Source organism: Lathyrus oleraceus, chromosome 6, assembly GCF_024323335.1.
Source record: "Lathyrus oleraceus cultivar Zhongwan6 chromosome 6, CAAS_Psat_ZW6_1.0, whole genome shotgun sequence".
Lineage (NCBI taxonomy): Eukaryota > Viridiplantae > Streptophyta > Magnoliopsida > Fabales > Fabaceae > Lathyrus > Lathyrus oleraceus.
In genome coordinates this window covers 239,017,262-239,035,512 of record NC_066584.1, presented here as the reverse complement: position 1 = coordinate 239,035,512, position 18,251 = coordinate 239,017,262, and the positions used below count along the sequence as shown (strand labels likewise).

Here is an 18,251-nt window from a genome sequence, read left to right as displayed (position 1 = left end):
AAGCAGATTATATCACAAAAATATACATACATCACATATATACAATTATATACACACAAAAAAGTAGGCTAAACCCACTGGAGACTACTCCCCAGCAGAGTCGCCACTTAATTTCTGTAACGGTAAATTCAGGATCATCAAGCTATGGATAAGCTAGAGATCGAATAACAAGAGTCGCCACCGCGCTTTTATTGTTTCCAAGGGAAAAGGGAAAAAGTACGAACAAAACCCAATAGTAAGAAGTATCCAAATCAAAACTAATAAAATGTCAGAGATTTCAGGTAAGGGGGTTGGTTACACAGAGGGAAGGTATTAGCACCCAAGGTGTCCTAGGTACTCCTAGGGAGCCCTTTTTGTGTGCATATGTATTTGGTACAAAATGATGTTTACAACCAAATAGAATGGGGGGATGAGAAAAGAATTCATTAATTATATTTTTGTGTTTGGCAAAACCTTCGGTCTTATGCCTACGTACCAACATAAAAATGAGGGATCAAAACCTCGTAGTTCGTGATACAAATTTCAAAAGTGGATGCATTGGTTTTAACAAAAATTAAGTTTGAAAGGCATAAAGGCCTAAAAATGGTTTGAATGAGTTAGTTCTTTTTGGCTTTTTGAAAGTTTAGGTCAAGTATAGTTAAGTTTATTTACAAATTTGATTAAGAAAAGGAAGTTTGAAAATTCAATGGCATAAGGCCAAAGTTTCTATCTTTTTACAAAGTGGTCAAAGTTTAGAACAAAATAAGTTCAATCAAAGAAGATTTTAAAAAAAAGAGGGAGAAATTTTGAAATTAAAGAAATGGGGAGAAGATGAAGGGACTAATCCTATGTACAAAATTAAAAGTTGAGAGTTGAAAAGATCTGACCAAATGGGTAGCAATCCAATAGACAAGAATGTCAATAGAAACCCAGAATTCCCTTGGACATTTAGAATCAAGCAACACACAAATGCATAATTATATTATCTTGAAGAGTAAAGGAATCAAATAAAGATAGCCACATCCAAGCTTTAGCCATTCCATGATCTTCTTCAAACTTAGCCTATGTAGCAGATGAATTCCACAAGTCACAGATTCAAAATAACAGCTACACAAGGATCATGTTGCAGAAGAACTCAGAGGGATCTTGAATGATGTATCAGATGAAGTTCAAATTGCAAGCACTTGGTTTCTCAATAAGTTGACATTGGCCAAGTCCTTTAGCATAGGAATGTTGCCTAAATTCTAAGTCCATTTGTCCAAGATCAAGCCAACAGTCCACACAAAAGTTTTTTAGGGTTTTTGTTGTTATTATGTACATTAATGGTCAAAGACCACACAAACAAGCAAAGTATATACAAACAAGAAGTATCACACAATATGGTCCAAATGGACAAAGGGAAAATTGCATTAATATAAACAATTAGAATGATATGAAGAATGACAAATGAATAAAGGCCAGAATTAAATGACATTAAAGTAAATGGCTTGAAATTAAAAGTTAGTTGTTAATAGGTTAGAAGTTAGTATTGTTTTGCTTTTGCTTTTCATCTTAAGACATTCTTTGGAGAACACTCAACTCACTTATCACAAGCATGGATCCTTGAGCCAAGACATCTTCCAAAGGAAGGAAAAAAGGCCAAGTTTCCACACAATACCATGAAAGAGGGGAGACTTACAATCTCACTAACAAGAATGCTATGCCTTTTACGTCACAAATTTAGCGTTATGTTAAGCAATCGTAATTGGACTTATGTAGAAGTCACAACTATTTGAGGTCGGGCAATAGAATTATGGTGTTAATGCATGTTAGAGACATAGTATTATGGACTATGCTCATGAAACATACCACACACAAAAAGAATATGCAAAAGGTGTGGCCTAATCTCATCCATACTCATGTTAATTTTTCAATCAACTAGCTTTAAGACTTTGAGATATCATAGGCCAAATGAGATGAATGCATAAAGAAGGGGAATCAGATGAAGGGGGAGGGAAATGGATCAAAACTAAAATTGATCAAATGAGGACTTTTACCAAATTAATATCATCCATTCATTTTGGGAGATGGAATGTACATTCCATCAATCCCCTAAATCCAATGATATTAACTTGACAAAGTCAAATCAACCCTCACCAAGGCCCAACAACAAGAGTCAAACTCAAACAAGTCACCACAATTGGTCAACAAAATTATTTGGCATTTATTCAAATTAAAAATACTAAAATAAGGCATTTAAATTAAATATGGTTTTTCAAGTTCCTAAAACCTCAACAAAACACCAAATAAATGGCCATGAGATTTATCATAGGTCAAACAAGGTCAAAGGACCTTGGAGAAAAAATTTCAGAATTTTTAAAGACTTAAAAGTATTTTTAAACATTTAAAAACAAATGAAAAATCAATTAAATCATGAAAAATATTAATAATGATCCAAAAAATAATTTTAATTCCGAATATGAAAGAGGAAATTATTTGAAATTTTTTGGTGAAACTCTCATATTTTTTGGATCAATATTAAAATTAATATGAATTAATGAAAATAAAAGGAATAAAAGAAAATCAGAAAATAACAAAAAAACGTGGACCACATGATCTCCTTCATTAATTGAGGTGGTAGATCAAGTGGCCACCAGCGCACGTTCCATGATGGACTTGAGTCAACGCGGCATAAACTTGGTATTTAAAAACAACGCACGAGATTAAAACAATTTGAAAAGGATCAATGGCTCTGAACCATGCCAACACATCACTGACGTCCAAAGGCCGGTCATCTTCTCCGGTGACCCTGGCCGGACTGGTTCACTCATCACCATCAAAAAATGAAAAAGGAGGACATGATCTAAAAGAAAAAATGGCGTAGAGCATGAATCTGACCTTAATTTTAACTAATTCCACATATATAGAAAGATATGAGGAGTTGAATTTTGAGGTGTGTCAACTGAGTTGCTTCGATTTGACCTCTAAGCAACTAAATATTCTTGCCAACATTGGTAGGACTTCAGACAACCAAAGATCCAAGAGAATTGAGTGGAACTAAGAGAGAATCGAAGAGATGAAATTTTCTGGAAAATACCTTCAATGTAGGTCTGGATTCAACTGTTCTTGCTTTGGCTTGTGCTTGATCTTGCTCAGGATGCTTGCAGGAGTAGATTAGAATGCACAAAAGGTCTTGGAACCCTGGAGTTTTGAATCTCAAAACAGAGAGAATTCAACTCAATTTCCAATGGAAATTCTCAGGATTATCCTCTCAAATGGAAGGGTTAGGGGTTTAGGATAAAAGCTGGCGCGAATGTGTGTTGAATTATGAGCATATGAAGCTCTATTTATAGCTGGATCATGTGATATTTGCACCTTCCAAATGACTTTCCAAAATTGGCAATGAGTGATGCATGGGTGCATGGGCATGTACAAGCCCATGAAATCATTCCATTTGATCCATAATTGAGTGTGAGTGAGTCTGAAATCAACTTGGAATGCAAGGCAAATGTATATGGAAGCTTGAAGTTTGATCTTTGCCAAATGATGATATCATGTTCAAGCCATAAGCAACCCTAGCAAATCTGGTCCAAAATGGATGAAATTGGACTTTTTGGAAAGGTTAGATCAAGAGGAACAACTTTCATTTTCAACATTTTCCCATTTGAAGCTTGTATCGTGATGACTTTTGAGGTGGAAGTTTGGAATTTTCAACATATTGGAATTTTTTCTAAGTGTCAAGCCATATATCTCAATATTCCACCTTGCTTAACTTTTTATGTGAGCTTCAAATGAGCAAAGTGTCTTCATCAAAGTTATAGATATTTCAAAGACCTTAAAAAGGGTCACAAATTTCATGTCATTTAGATTTGAAATGATAGAGTTATGCATTTTTAAAGTTTGGAAAAATCACTTGTTCAATGGTATAGGTCAAAAGTGACCTATAATGTAACCTCATATCACATGCTCATAAAAGTTGAATTAGCTCTCACTCAAAACATCAAAGTTTAAGTATACATCCTGAATTTGATTTTTCAACTTAGAAATATTTCATATCATAGAAATTGAGCAAGTTATGGCCTTGGGAAGTTGACTTTCAAATTAGGGTTTAGACAAAATGACCTATAATGTTTCAACATAGAATATGGTTTTCCAAGCAAAACTAGATCTAGGTCTCAACATGAAAGTCATTTGGAATTTCATTTAGAGTAACTTTTCTCTTGGAATCATTTTTATATGGTGAGAATTGTAGGAGATAGGGTCTAAGGAGACCCAATTTTGATTAGATGAATTCATCTGGCCAACCACCATCAACCAACTTGCTAACCTTCAATTATCTTGACTTTATTGGCTCATGGCAGCTCATATATGCATAAGATGATGAATTTTGAACTGTCACTTGAGAAATTTGATCAATTGGTGAGATAGCTTGTTGGAGAAGTTACTTAAGATACCCAGTCAAACTAGGGTTTCCAAGGAAAATCACCTCCAAACTCTTGAAGAAAACTTGATCAATATAACATGTAGGAATAAATGGAACTCATATATGACGCTCATAACCATTCTTGGATCAATCATGGTTGTGCTCTTTGTCATGAGGGTCTCAAACCCTAGATATGAACTTGATGAATCAATGGTCATCATGCCCTACCTACAAAAGAGTTAGGCAAATGCAAAGACATATTTTTGTATTTTGGTTAGTAAAATGATAATATACAAGTATGATACAATCACAAAGTGCTTGGTGATCTCTCCCAAAACAAACCCAATGAAAGAGGGGTAAGGAGGATGCCAAGGTATGATCCCAATGCTAATGCTTATGATGAAATTGCATGAGGGATCTTAGGGTCAAAATTGGGATCTTACAGTGAACTTGCTAGATAAATGGTGATCATGCCCTACCTACAAAAGAGTTAGGCAAATACAAATACATATTTTTGGTATTTTGGTTAGTAAAATGACAATATATAAGTATGATACAATCACATGGTGCTTGGTGATCTCTCCCAAAACAAACCCAATGAAAGAGGAGTAACGAGGATGCCAAGGTGTGATCCCAATGCTAATGCATGTGATGAGATATCATAAGGGATCTTAGGGTCAAAATTGGGGTCTTACAGCTGCCCCTATTTAAGGACGTTCTAACTGAGGAGATGAAGGTTAAAATCTTAACATCGACTCAGTAGAATGGGCTTAAATAACAACATAGAAACAAATTTTGGTCCCTAAGAGACCTTATAGTGCATATGGTATGAATGTAGAAGCAAATTCTATGTGGGGAAATGTTGCCACAAAGGAGAAGAAACCAGAGAGACCGACTATCCGCAGGAGCATAATGCATTCCATAAGGAAAACTCATCGGGGAGACAAAGACTCTGGGGAAGAAAAGGGTTATATGTAGGCCAGGCTACGACTTGAAAACTGCTGAGGGGGACTAGAGGAATTCCATAAACAATGGAAAGACTCAGCCGGGGAAAAAACGTCTACAGGGGAAACAAGTAGATCAGGATAAAAATGACATACTCGAATCATGCAGAAAAAACAATTTCACTAATGAAATGCGCACTCAACTCAACTGGGGGAAGAAATAAACTTCATCACAGGAGGAGCAGAAGTTTATTATCCACTACTTGTCACTGGTTAAGGAGATAATAAAAGTCTAATAGAGAGGACACCCGTCATCGGTTAGGATGAACATATCAAGGATGGCTCACTGGGAATCTCCACCAGGAGGGAGTATTCATTACCGGTTACTAGGTAAGAACAACCTTGTTGGTGGAACACTTCAGAAATAGGATTTACAACTACTAGTTATCGGGCAGAAGACCAAGGACGAGAATATCCATCACCGGTTAAGGGTGAACGTATCAAGGATAGACTCAAAAGGAAAGAAAATCCGTCATCCGTTAGGATGAACATATCAAGGATAGACTTGCCTGGGATGCCAAGGAGGATATCCGTCACCGATTAAGATGAACATATCAAGGATAAACCAACTGAGCAAAAAGTAGGAACTACATTTATCGAATACTGGATAGAATACCAACAAAGAGAAAAATCCGTCACCGGTTAGGATGAACATATCAAGGATTAACTTTCTGGGAACAAAATAGGGATTATAACTACCTTTTTACTGGGTAGAATACCACATGATGAGAGTATCCGCCATCAGTTAGGATGAACATATCAAGGATAAACTCAAATAGGGGAAGAAAGATATCCATCACCGGTTAGGATGAACATATCAAGGATATACTTCCGGAAAAAATGGATCAACTGGGGACTCTACTAATGAGGAAAACATGGGTACTTTTGTCGGGTATTGGGCAAGAAGTAACGAACTGCAAACTAAGAAGAATACCACCAATTACCGGGTAATAAACTCTTAGGGGACCCAAAGCATCTATCTAGGCGGGAGCTAGAAAGAAACGATCAATCAAGACTCAACCCAATGAGGATATAACTCAAGGGGAGTGATTCCATCCAGGTAATCAATTGGGGAGGAAACTAAAACAATACTCATCCACGAGGGAATAACTCAGTGGGGAAAAGGAGAAAGGTTAAAGTTTTTCTGCTTAAGGGGCCGACACTCTACAATTGAAGGATGACATACACCAGATTTGTATGGGGATAAAGTACCGCCATAACAGAGAATAAGGATCTCAAACAATGAATCAGTACATATGATGATGCAATTATGAAATCATGGGTGTATATGTATATGTATATGTATATATGATGATTATGCTGACAAAACGATCACAAAGGATACAAAGGTGTCGCAAAATTTGAATCATCGGTACAATCCTCGGTCAATCCATAAAATAAGGAGACAAATGCTAGAGAAAAGAGAGATCAACGTCCCACAGGCTCAACCCTAGCCGGAGAAGGAGGAGATCTGTTGAGGAAAGGAAACGTTATTGAATCTGCGGGGAATTTTAAGTCAACACCATATTGAATGAGGAAACAACCATACAGAGGATAAACGCAAATAGCTGCTCAAAAACCAGAAGGTAACTCTGACTGGGAGTGAGTCGGATGGCAACTGGTGGGGAAAACAAAGTTCTACTGCCATCACGCAAACTACTGAGGAAACCCTCCTCACTCTGCTGGAGATCAAAACTAGCTGGGTGATCACCGATTCCGTCGGGAACTTATGCACAAACTTCGCTAGGGACAAACACTCCGCAGGGGAACTAAATCGACCAACTTACCCGGGGATAACCGAGGGTTAACTGCTTGAGAACCAATAATGCTTCCCACATAGGACTTGCTGTTTTTTCGAAATGCTGTTGATTTTACTTTAAAATTCTTGCTTTTATATGTTTTAATAAAAAATGATTTTGATTTAAAATTTTAATTTCAAAGATGATCATAATAAAATTTAAACTATCTAGCTGAAACAAATAAGAGTGGAAACAATTGGATAAAAGATCAACTTTATTTAATAGAATGGTAGTCTGTAAATGACAAGACTTTATAGATCTTTACAAAGTTGAAAATGGTAATTTACATGGAAAAGGGTTACATTGAATACAATTGACCACTAATCCTTCTACCAACTCTTGATATCCATTGTGCTTTTGGCCGCTACTGGGGACGATGAATTGATGTCAACCCTTGTGCTCAACAAAGTTTCTCCAAAACTAGAAGACCAACAGAATGCAATTACTTGCCAAAATCCCTAATTTTTGCATAAGTTTCCCCAAGGTGGGATTCTCAAATTATTGGGAAAATTCTTTTTTTTTATGTCTCTAACTTTTACCTGGATCACCCTTTCGGGTTTTCAATCCACCGAGACGCTCATTTTTGTCTAAGTCGCCCTTTCGGGTTTTCAACTTAGCGAGCTGTTCTTTTTCTTTTTTAGGCGAAGTATTTCTTGACTGCATCTGCGTTCACAGGACGAGTGAACTCTTCACCATCCATAGTTGTACGAATCAAAGCACCGCCTGAAAAGGCTTTCTTGACAACATATGGGCCTTCATAATTAGGAGTCCATTTGCCCCTAGAATCTGGTTTGAAAGATAAAATCTTCTTGAGCACAAGGTCACCTTCCCTGAATACGCGAGGTATGACCTTCTTGTTAAAGGCTTTCTTCATCCTTGACCTCTTCAACAACAAACACATGAGCTGGCCTATCAAGACGCATCACAGTCAAATTAGGAACCTCGTTCCAATATTTCACTACGATCATTGAAGCCAACGTTGCAAGAGCATCTGCCGTTCGATTTTCATCTCGAGGGATATGATGAAACTCAACTTTTGTAAAGAAATTTGAAATCCTCCTCGCATAGTCTCTATATGGTATCAAACCGGGTTGATTCTTCTCCCATTCACCTTTGATCCGATTCACAACCAAGGCCGAATCTCCAAAGACATCTAAATATTTGATTCTGAGATCAATGGCCTCTTCAAGCCCCATAATGCAAGCTTAATATTCTTCCATATTGTTTGTACACTTGAAAGTCAATCTAGCTGTAAATAGAAAATGCTTGCCTTGAGAAGTAATAATCACTGCCCCAATGCCATTACCATACTGATTAACAACTCCATCAAATACCATGCCCCAACGGGAACTAGGTTCTGGCCCTTCTTCAAACAATGGTTCATCACAATCTTTCATTTTCAAGTACAAGATCTCTTCATCAGGAAAATCATACTGTACTGACTGGTAATCTTCAATCGGCTGGTGAGCCAAATGGTCAGCCAAGATACTACCTTTGATTGCTTTCTGAGATCGGTATTCAATATCATACTCTGATAACAACATATGCCAACGGGAAATCCTCCCTGTTAAAGCAGGCTTCTCAAATATATACTTGATTGGATCCATTTTGGATATCAACCAAGTGGTATGATTCAACATATAATGATGCAGACGCTTAACAGCCCAAGCCAATGCACAAGAAGTTTTCTCAAGCATAGAATACCGAGTCTCACAGTCGGTGAACTTTTTATTGAGGTAATAAATAGAAAATTATTTCTTTACAGTCTCATCTTGCTGACGAAGAACACAACCCATACTATCTTCAAGCACATTCAAATACATGATCAACGGTCTTCCTTCAACAGGTGGAGAAAAAATCAGAGGTTCAAGCCGATATTCTTTGATACTGTCAAAAGCTTTCTAGAAATCTTTGGTCCAATCACAAGACAGATCTTTCCGAAGAAGCTTGAATATAGGCGCACATGTGGCAGTCATGTGTGAAATGAATATGGAAATATAATTCAAGCGGCATAGAAAACTTCTGACTTGCTTCTCAGTTTTGGGCGCAGGCATCTCCTGTATTGCTTTGACCTTGGCAGGATTAACCTTAATACCCTTCTCGCTGACAATAAAACCCAACAACTTACCAGAACGAACACCAAAAGTACACTTATTGGGATTCAAGCGTAGTTTATACTTCCTTAAACGCTGGAATAGCTTCAACAAATGCTCAACATGTTCCTCTTCATCAATAGATTTAGCAATCATGTCATCGACATAAACTTCAATCTCTTTATGCATCATATCATGAAAAAGAGTAGTCATTGCTCTTTGGTAAGTTGCACCAACATTCTTTAAACCGAAAGGCATCACTCTATAACAGAATGTAATGAATATGGTCTTCTCCATATCTTCAGGTGTCATCTTTGATCTGATTATATCTGGAAAATCCATCCATAAACGAAAAGACTTTGAATTTAGCAGTATTGTCTACCAACATATCAATATGTGGCAGAGGGAAATCATCTTTCGGACTGACTTTATTCAAATCTCTATAATCGATACACATGCGACTTGCTTAACTTTTTATGTGAGCTTCAAATGAGAAAAGTGTCTTCCAAAAAGTTGTAGCTATTTAAAATACCTTCAAAATGGTAACAAATTTCATGTCATTTGGATTTATAATGATAGTTATGCATTTTTGAAGTTGGGGAAAATCACTTGTTCTATAGGGCAAAAAGGACCTATAATGTATCTTCATATCACATGCTCATAAAAGTTGAATTAGCTCCCACTCCAAACATCAAAGTTGAATTAGACACATTGAATTTGATTTTGAAACTTGGAAATCTTTCATATCATACAAATTGAGAAAGTTATGGCCTTGGGAAGTTGACTTTCAAAGGGTTTAGATAAAATGACCTATAATGTTTCAACATAGAAAATGATTTTCCAAGCAAAAATAGCTCTACGTCTCAACATTAAAGTTGTTTGGAATTTCATTTAGAGTAACTTTTCTCTTGGAATCATTTTCATATGGTAAACATTGTAGGAGATAAGGTGTAGGGAGACCCAGTTTTGAGCAGATGAATTCATCTGGCCAACCACCATCAACCAACTTGCTAACCTTCAATTCTCTTGACTTTCTAGGCTCATGGTAGATCATATATACATAAGATGATGAATTTTTTAAGTGTCCCTTGAGAAGTTTGATCAATTGGTGAGATAGCTTGTTGGAGAAATTACTTAAGTTACCCAGTCAAACTAGGGTTTCCAAGGAAAATCACCTCCAAACTCTTGAAGAATACTTGATCAATATGACATGTAGAGATCATTGGGACTCATATATGATGCTTTGAGACCTTGTGGACCAATCTTTGATTGTGTTCTTAGCCATGAGGGTCTTAAACCCTAGGTGTGAACTTGCTAGATCAATGGTGATCATGCCCTGCCTACAAAAGAGTTAGGCAAATACAAAGACATATTTTTAGTATTTTGGTTAGTGAAATGACAATATATAAGTATGATACAATCACATGGTTCTTGGTGATCCCTTCCAAAACAAACCCAATGAAAGAGGAGTAAGGAGGATGCCAAAGTGTGATCCCAATGCTAATGCATATGATGAGATAACATGAGGGATCTTAGGGTCAAAATTGGGGTCTTACAGGAACACATGCCTATGCTTCCATAAAATGAGCCTTATATTAATAAGGTTAACTAGAGGCTCCCACGTGGATTTCAAACGGGGGTTTGCCCCCATCGGGAGGCCCAGGTATTTGAAATGGAGAGACTTCTGCTTTTAATGAGGGAGGTCACAAGCTAGGTTTAGAAATACATGGTCAGAATTCACCTTAATGAGAGAGCTTTGGGAAAAATTCATCTAAAGTCTTGAAGTTAGCTCAAACATGGAGAATAGACTTGATGGACCAAATATTCTCTAAACAGGCATCGACCTGAATAATTGTGTTATCCGCATATGGAGATGGTAGATCGTCAACTCAGAGGATCCAACTCTGACACCTGAGAAAAACTGTAGATCCACATCCTAAAAAACAAATCACTTAGCCCCTTAACCACCAGAAGGAAAGTAAAAAGGGTTAGGGGATCGCCTTGTTTCAACCCCATTTGAATACTAATTTCTTGGATCAAACAACCATTAACCAAGACCACAAGATTACCATAAAACACACAAGTACGAATCAAACCTCTCTAATTATCATTAAACTCAAATCTAAACAACATATAATCAAGAAAAAACCAACTAACAAAATCATAGACTTTCTCAAAATCCACTTAAAAATCCAAACTTTGAATAATTGATTTATAGTCCATATTTTTTTAAAATAAAAACAAATAATAGTAATCTTTTTGTATAGACTAAAAATAGTCACAATTATTATTACACCGCTTAACAACATTTAAAAAATACAAATTTATTTTTATTAATGATTAAAATGATTATGATAAAACTTGAAGGAAAAAAAATTGGAATAAAAAAAGGATATCATGTAGTGAAGAAACACTAAGGTGAATTCTGACCACTCATACACATGCTCATAAAGGTGGGTGGCATTAAAACAGATAAAGGTGAGAATGGATGATATGAAGGTGCTTGCTGAAGGAGTTACGACTCAGACACGTGTTCAACATGAAGAGGTGGAGGGCTTGAAGAAGTCGCTTGAGGAAGCTCAAAGTACTCTCGAAGGCACAAGGAGGGGGCCTATCAAGTTATGGATGACACCCTGGCGACATCCGTCTATCATTTTGAGGAAGTGAGAAGGAATGTATCTCTCTTGTATCCACATATGGACTAAAGCCCCATGGATCCTTTTAAGGTGGTTATGGATGGGGAGCTGGTGGGCAATGAATAATTCCTACCTCTCCCCCCTTTTTTTCTTTTGAGCCAAATATTTCCAATGTTTACTTTTCCTTCTTACGAGAGTATCCATGCATTAGTCATTTTCTAGAACTTGCATTGTTTCTAATTTGAGTCTATTGGTCTGATAATTACACACTGAGACAGTTGTTTATGAAAATAGTGAGGCTTTTAAGCGACTTTGTTTGAATATGATAATATCCACTATTTAACCATTTTAAGCCTAAACCACTATTTCGGTGACATAACCTTTATTATATAGCCATTTGACTTGAAAGATAAATTATTTTCTCCCTCTTTAGAGTTAGGTAGAAATAGTTGTTTTACTTATTTGATGTGAAAGAATAAATTTGAGGTTGCTTTTGAAAGTTAGCAACAAATAAGTTTGGGGTTAGGGTACTAGAGGAATTGGCCAAAAGAAAAAGAAAAAGAAGAAAAATAAGAATTTAAACATATCTTCTTCAAAATAAATTGTGAAAAACAGGACCAACAATATGCGTTATCTAGTACCTAGTAAATTAGAAAAGAGTGATATAAATGGAATTGAGATAACATCACGAAAACTAGATATCTAACTCCAAAAATTTAAGCATATTATCATTAATTGTCCTACCCTAACATAAGCCATGTTACAACCTTAAAAATATCTCAAATGTATGTGTTTAAATATGACTTTAATTGATTCAATTAGAAAATTTATAAACTCCTTGTTAAATGCTTTTGTATGTTGATTAAGAGGTTACCCTGTCAAACTAAGTGCATATATGTGAGATGAGAGACAAGTTCGATATTGGTATGTTCAAAAGAACTTTTCCGAGTTGATTGGATTGAAGCATGGAACCGAAGTATTGATCAGAAAAAATAAGGTGATGTTCATTGGCAAGGGTAAACATTTTAATTCTGATGAAATGTTTAGTGTGCAAATAGGTTACTCGAGGACCACTACTACGAATATTATATTTTTTGACAAAACTTTAAGCTCATCCAACAAAAAACCGAGGTAAATTTCCAAAACGTGTTATGTTATTTTTTACCAAGAAATTATCATCTATTCCCTCGGTTTAAGAATAAAATCGAGGGCTAAACTAATTCTGGATACATGCTTCGAGTCCCATCAATTGTAGTTTTTGTTTTTTCTTCTTCTTTAAAAGTGACCTCTTTCTTATTGTTTAAGATTTAATTTTATTATTAAATATTTTGTTCCCTCGATTTCTCAAATAACTGAGTGGTATGATACCCAAATTTTACTATAAAAGTATCCCTTCACTAAGTTTTACTCTAAACCTAACTCACAAGTTCAACTGCTCCATACTTTGAAACATCATTCTGTCGGATGGATTGCGAGACTACTTTTTTTTTGTTCTGTGTTTTTGTTCTTCTTACACCAACCTTTAACAAAAAAATTATGTTCTTGCAACCTATATGTTTTAATGGTGTTTTTTATTGTTATTGTTGTTATTTTTGTTGTTCACATGATAAATGTTTATTGGAATAACTGATCACACTGAATCACACCGCGTTTTTGACTTGGATTTCAAATGTTTATTAGGTCTTTATTATCATTTTTCTTGTGTTATGCTCTCTTTTATGTTGTTTTCAGATATTTAGCTCTTTCGGGACCTTTTTAGAAGAAACGAAGCAAAAAGACCAAAAATTAGGGGTTTTCGACAAATATTATACACATGGCGTTATGCATGGCGGTCGCTATAGGAGAAGCCATGACTCATCAGCCCTCAACCAGGAGGTAACCGCCACGATCCCATGAACTTTCCCATTCACACACATGGCGGGTGCCATGAAGGGGTGGCGGGCGCCACCTTTGCATTTCACGTTCCCACTAAGGAGAAGTTGAAGGGCATCATGATCTTTACAAGTTGCTGAATTCCTCTATAAATAGGTCGTTCTAGTTCATTTCTAAATCATCCAACTTAGTTTACAACACTAACACTATATTATCATCTGTAAAAGCGGTAATCCGTCACATCGAGGGGTTATCGCACCTTAGTGTGATTGAGTTGGAGCACTTCGATTTTGCTGTCGTCTTTATCTTCAGAGTCGAAGGTTTATTTTCCTTGTACCAGATTTAAAGCCTCCGTTTGGAGCAGGTTCTAATTTAATCGCTTTTATTTATTTTACTTGTCATGCTTTACGTTATTTAATTTCTTGCTATGCTTTACTTTATTTAATTTCTTGTCATGCTTTACTTTATTTAATTCCTGTCATTGTCTTTACTTTATTTAAATTTCTCGCCATTATCTTTATTGCTCGTTTTAATTATTTTACACGCTTTACTTTTTCTTTACGCCTAACATTCTAAAACAACCTTTCATCATGATCAATATCGTTGTGTTTGTTTGTATTACCATGTCTGGCTAAATCTTTCAAAGGTTAGAATGTAAGGATCGCGGTTAAAGAGATGTTTCACATATTGAATTTGTAGAAATGCTTTAAAGGCTGTTTTGATTTTTAATTTGAGTTTCCTGAAACAAACTTGGTTAGTTTTAACTACTCAAGGAATGGGAAAGCACCCTGGCTTAGTTAACTAGGAATTTTTATCACTTTAAGGAAAAACGATTTTTATAACTGTTTTCGGACGCGTTGATAGATTTAAAATCAGGAAACTCCTTGGGTAAACTTTCCAAATCAAAATCACTTTTCAACTAAGTTTACGAGTCTTATTTCTTAAAAATAAGTTTACTACTTTAGCGTTCTGCGCACCTTTTATAAGTGACAATAAAAGACCTTAATTTAAGGGTAAGCTCAGTTCTGAATACGCGAAAGCGACAAATCCTGTTAAATGGATTCTTTTTAAGAGTAGAAAATATTGCCCTGTAAGTAGTTCTATTTAGACAATCGAAACATCGTTTAACTGACGTGAAATACATTCAAACCTGTCTTTATCTGCATTGTAATTATTATTTTCTTTATTTACTGTTATTTTGCAACATCAATATCTCTTTTATACCGCCTTAGATAAACATCGTAACGATAGTAATCGATAGATTGACGATTTGGTCTCTGTGGGATCGATATACTTTTATATTACTCTAACGTGATTCGTGCAGTTGTGAATAGAGCGATCAAGTTTTTGGCGCCGTTGCCGGGGACCAACTTCGTCAAATTTCGTACCCTGTTGTTACACCGTCTAGACTAAGGCATTATTAGCCGGTAAATGCGAAGAACCCGTAGTACCGGAAATTTAGTATATCCTTTAGAGGAACCTAAACGTTACACTCGTACACGCCTCTTACTCATCCGAATTAAGAAAGCTATGGCCGAGAATCGCGACCGGAGACCTCTTAAGGAATTTGCCCAACCCTCTGATGAGGAACCTAGTTCTAGTATAGTAAACCCCCTCATTCCTGCCAACAATTTCGAACTAAAACCATCTTTACTGCAATTAGTGCAACATAACCAATTCGCGGGTCTCGCTACTGAGAACCCAAATCAACATTTAAAAGTCTTTATCCAACTGGCCGACACCTTTAAATCCAACGGTGCTTCACCTGATGCGATTCGTTTAAGATTATTTCCTTTCTCCCTCAGGGATAGAGCACGTTCATGGTTGGATTCACTTCCGGCTAATTCAATAACTACCTGGGAAGATCTTAGGAGAGTATTCCTTGCTAGATATTTTCCCCCTAGTAAGACTGTTGTTCTCCGAAACCAAATAACTAGATTTACTCAAAACCAAGGAGAATCACTTTTTGAAGCTTGGGAGAGATACAAGGAGTTGTTAAGAGTCTGTCCATACCATGGCCTAGAACAATGGTTGATCGTTCATACCTTCTACAATGGACTCCATTATAACACAAAGATGAGCATCGACGTTGCCGCTGGTGACACGCTGATGAACAAACCTTACCCTGAAGCTTGTGACCTAATTGAAGATATGGCCCAAAACCATTACCAATGGGGAACTGAACGAGCATCAATAGAGAAAAAGGAGACCCAAGGTGGAATACATGAGATAAGCTCTATGGACATGATGCAGGCGAAAATGGACGCTTTAGCCCTTAAGGTCGAACATATTTCTACAAACACTAACACCGCAACGGTAGTCCACACAGAGTGTGAACTTTGTGGATCTAAAGGACACGAATCAGCGGAATGTAACCTTTTGAACGACCTGGACACCGACCAAGTAAATTACGCCCAAGGTAACCCATTTTCAAACACTTACAACCCTGGATTGAAGAATCACCCGAATTTTTCCTACAAAAACCAGAACCCTATCCAAAATTATGCACCTCAGAGACCACAAGGTTATCAAGCCCAAAAACCAAATCAACCTATGCAAGTTGTGCCCCAGAAGCCTAACCTTGAGAAGATCATTGAGAGCTTTATATCAGGCCAGACTCAGCAAAATAAAGAATTCCTAAACCAGAACATTCACGTAAACGAACTGATAACGCAATTAGGGACCAAGGTTGATCAGATAATCACTTACAACAAGATGCTTGAAACCCGGATCTCACGGGTAGCACAAAACCAAGCCCCACAAACTACACCTGGAGGATAATTCCCTGGATAACCTCAACTCAACCCTCGAGGGAAAGCTAACGCTATCTTATTACGAAGTGGGACCGCTTACGAAGGGCCTCATAACCCAGCAATGAGCGAGTCCAAAGCTTCTAAAGAAAATATACTTACAAACCAAGGAGAAGAACTAGTGGAACCCGAAAAACAAACTGACCAAGAAGGAGAAGCCGAGGATAAAACTTACAAACCACCACCCTTTTACAAACCACCAATCCCATATCCACAAAGACTCAAACAAACCAAAATCAATAACAAATATAAAAAATTTATAAAAGTAATAGAGAAGCTTCATGTAGAGATTCCTTTCACCGAAGCCATCACCCAAATTCCACCTTACGTCAAATTTTTCAAAGACATCTTAACCAACAAGCGTAGGCTTGACGATCCCAAACCCTTGGAATGCAATTTTATTTCCGAGAATAAACTTGCTAAGAAGGAGAAAGACCATGGGAGTTTTTCTATACCTTGCATTCTAGGGAGTCATGTGATCGATAAAGCTTTCCTAGACTTAGGCGCTAGTGTAAGTTTAATGCCCTTAGCTGTGTGTAAAAGGTTAAACTTAGGAGAATTATAACCAACTAAGATGTCCCTCCAATTAGCCGATAGGTCTGTTAAGTATCCTGTAGGCATTTTAGAAGACATCCCAGTTAGGACCGGTCAACTTTATATCCCAACAGACTTTGTGGTCATGGATATCAAGGAAGACGACGATATCCCTATCCTTTTAGGTAGACCATTTTTATCAACAACCGGAGCTATAATAGATGTTAAAAGAGGAAAATTAACTTTCGAAGTAGGGGATGAAAAGATAGAGTTTATTCTTTCAAAGTTCCTGATGGCACCAATCATAGGAGACACATGTTACGCGATTGATATCATAGATGAATGCATAAGGGAATTTGATCAAGAAGAACCTGTGATCGAACCATTTTCAAACCCGAATGAAAAGGGTGACGAGCTAGAGGAAATGGAACCTCACACTAACGAATGTTTGGATCTTACTCCAGACCTTTCACCAAATTCTCAAAAACCAGCTCAAGAACTTAAGGAATTGCCCAAGAACCTAAGATACGAGTTTTTGGATAAAGAAATGAACCGCCCAGTAATAGTTAGTGCCACCTTAAACCAAGACGAGACAAACCAACTCTTGAATGTTTTACGAAGATACCCATCTGCCTTAGGATATAACATCTCTGATTTAAAAGGTATAAGCCCATCCGTGTGTATGCACAAGATCTCGCTAGAGGAAGATTCAAAACCTTCCAGAGAACATCAGAGAAGAATCAATCTTGTAATGAGTGAGGTGGTAAACAAGGAAGTCCTTAAACTACTAGAAGCTGGTATAATCTATCAGATCTCCGATAGTAAATGGGTAAGTCATGTACATGTGGTACCCAAGAAGGGAGGCATCACAGTCGTGCAGAACGAGAAGGGAGAGCATGTAGCTAAACGTATAGAAGGCGGATGGCGTATGTGCATAGATTATAGGAAGCTCAATAAGGCAACTAGGAAAGACCATTTCCCCCTTCCATTCATGCGTCTTGCCAGACACTCTTACTTTTGTTATCTGGATGGATATTCTGGATTTTTCCAAATACCCATACACCCCGAGGATCAAGAGAAAACAACCTTCACCTGTCCTTACGGAACGTTTGCTTACAGACG

The 18,251-nt window shown here is 36.9% G+C and overlaps 1 non-coding gene across 1 annotated transcript; it reads right to left on the bottom strand.

The window, feature by feature from the left end:
- Positions 1–15,699: 15,699 nt before the first annotated feature.
- On the bottom strand, positions 15,700–15,806 carry LOC127099123 (small nucleolar RNA R71). The gene has a single exon (XR_007793678.1). It is a non-coding gene; the product is annotated as a small nucleolar RNA R71 (small nucleolar RNA).
- Positions 15,807–18,251: the final 2,445 nt, after the last annotated feature.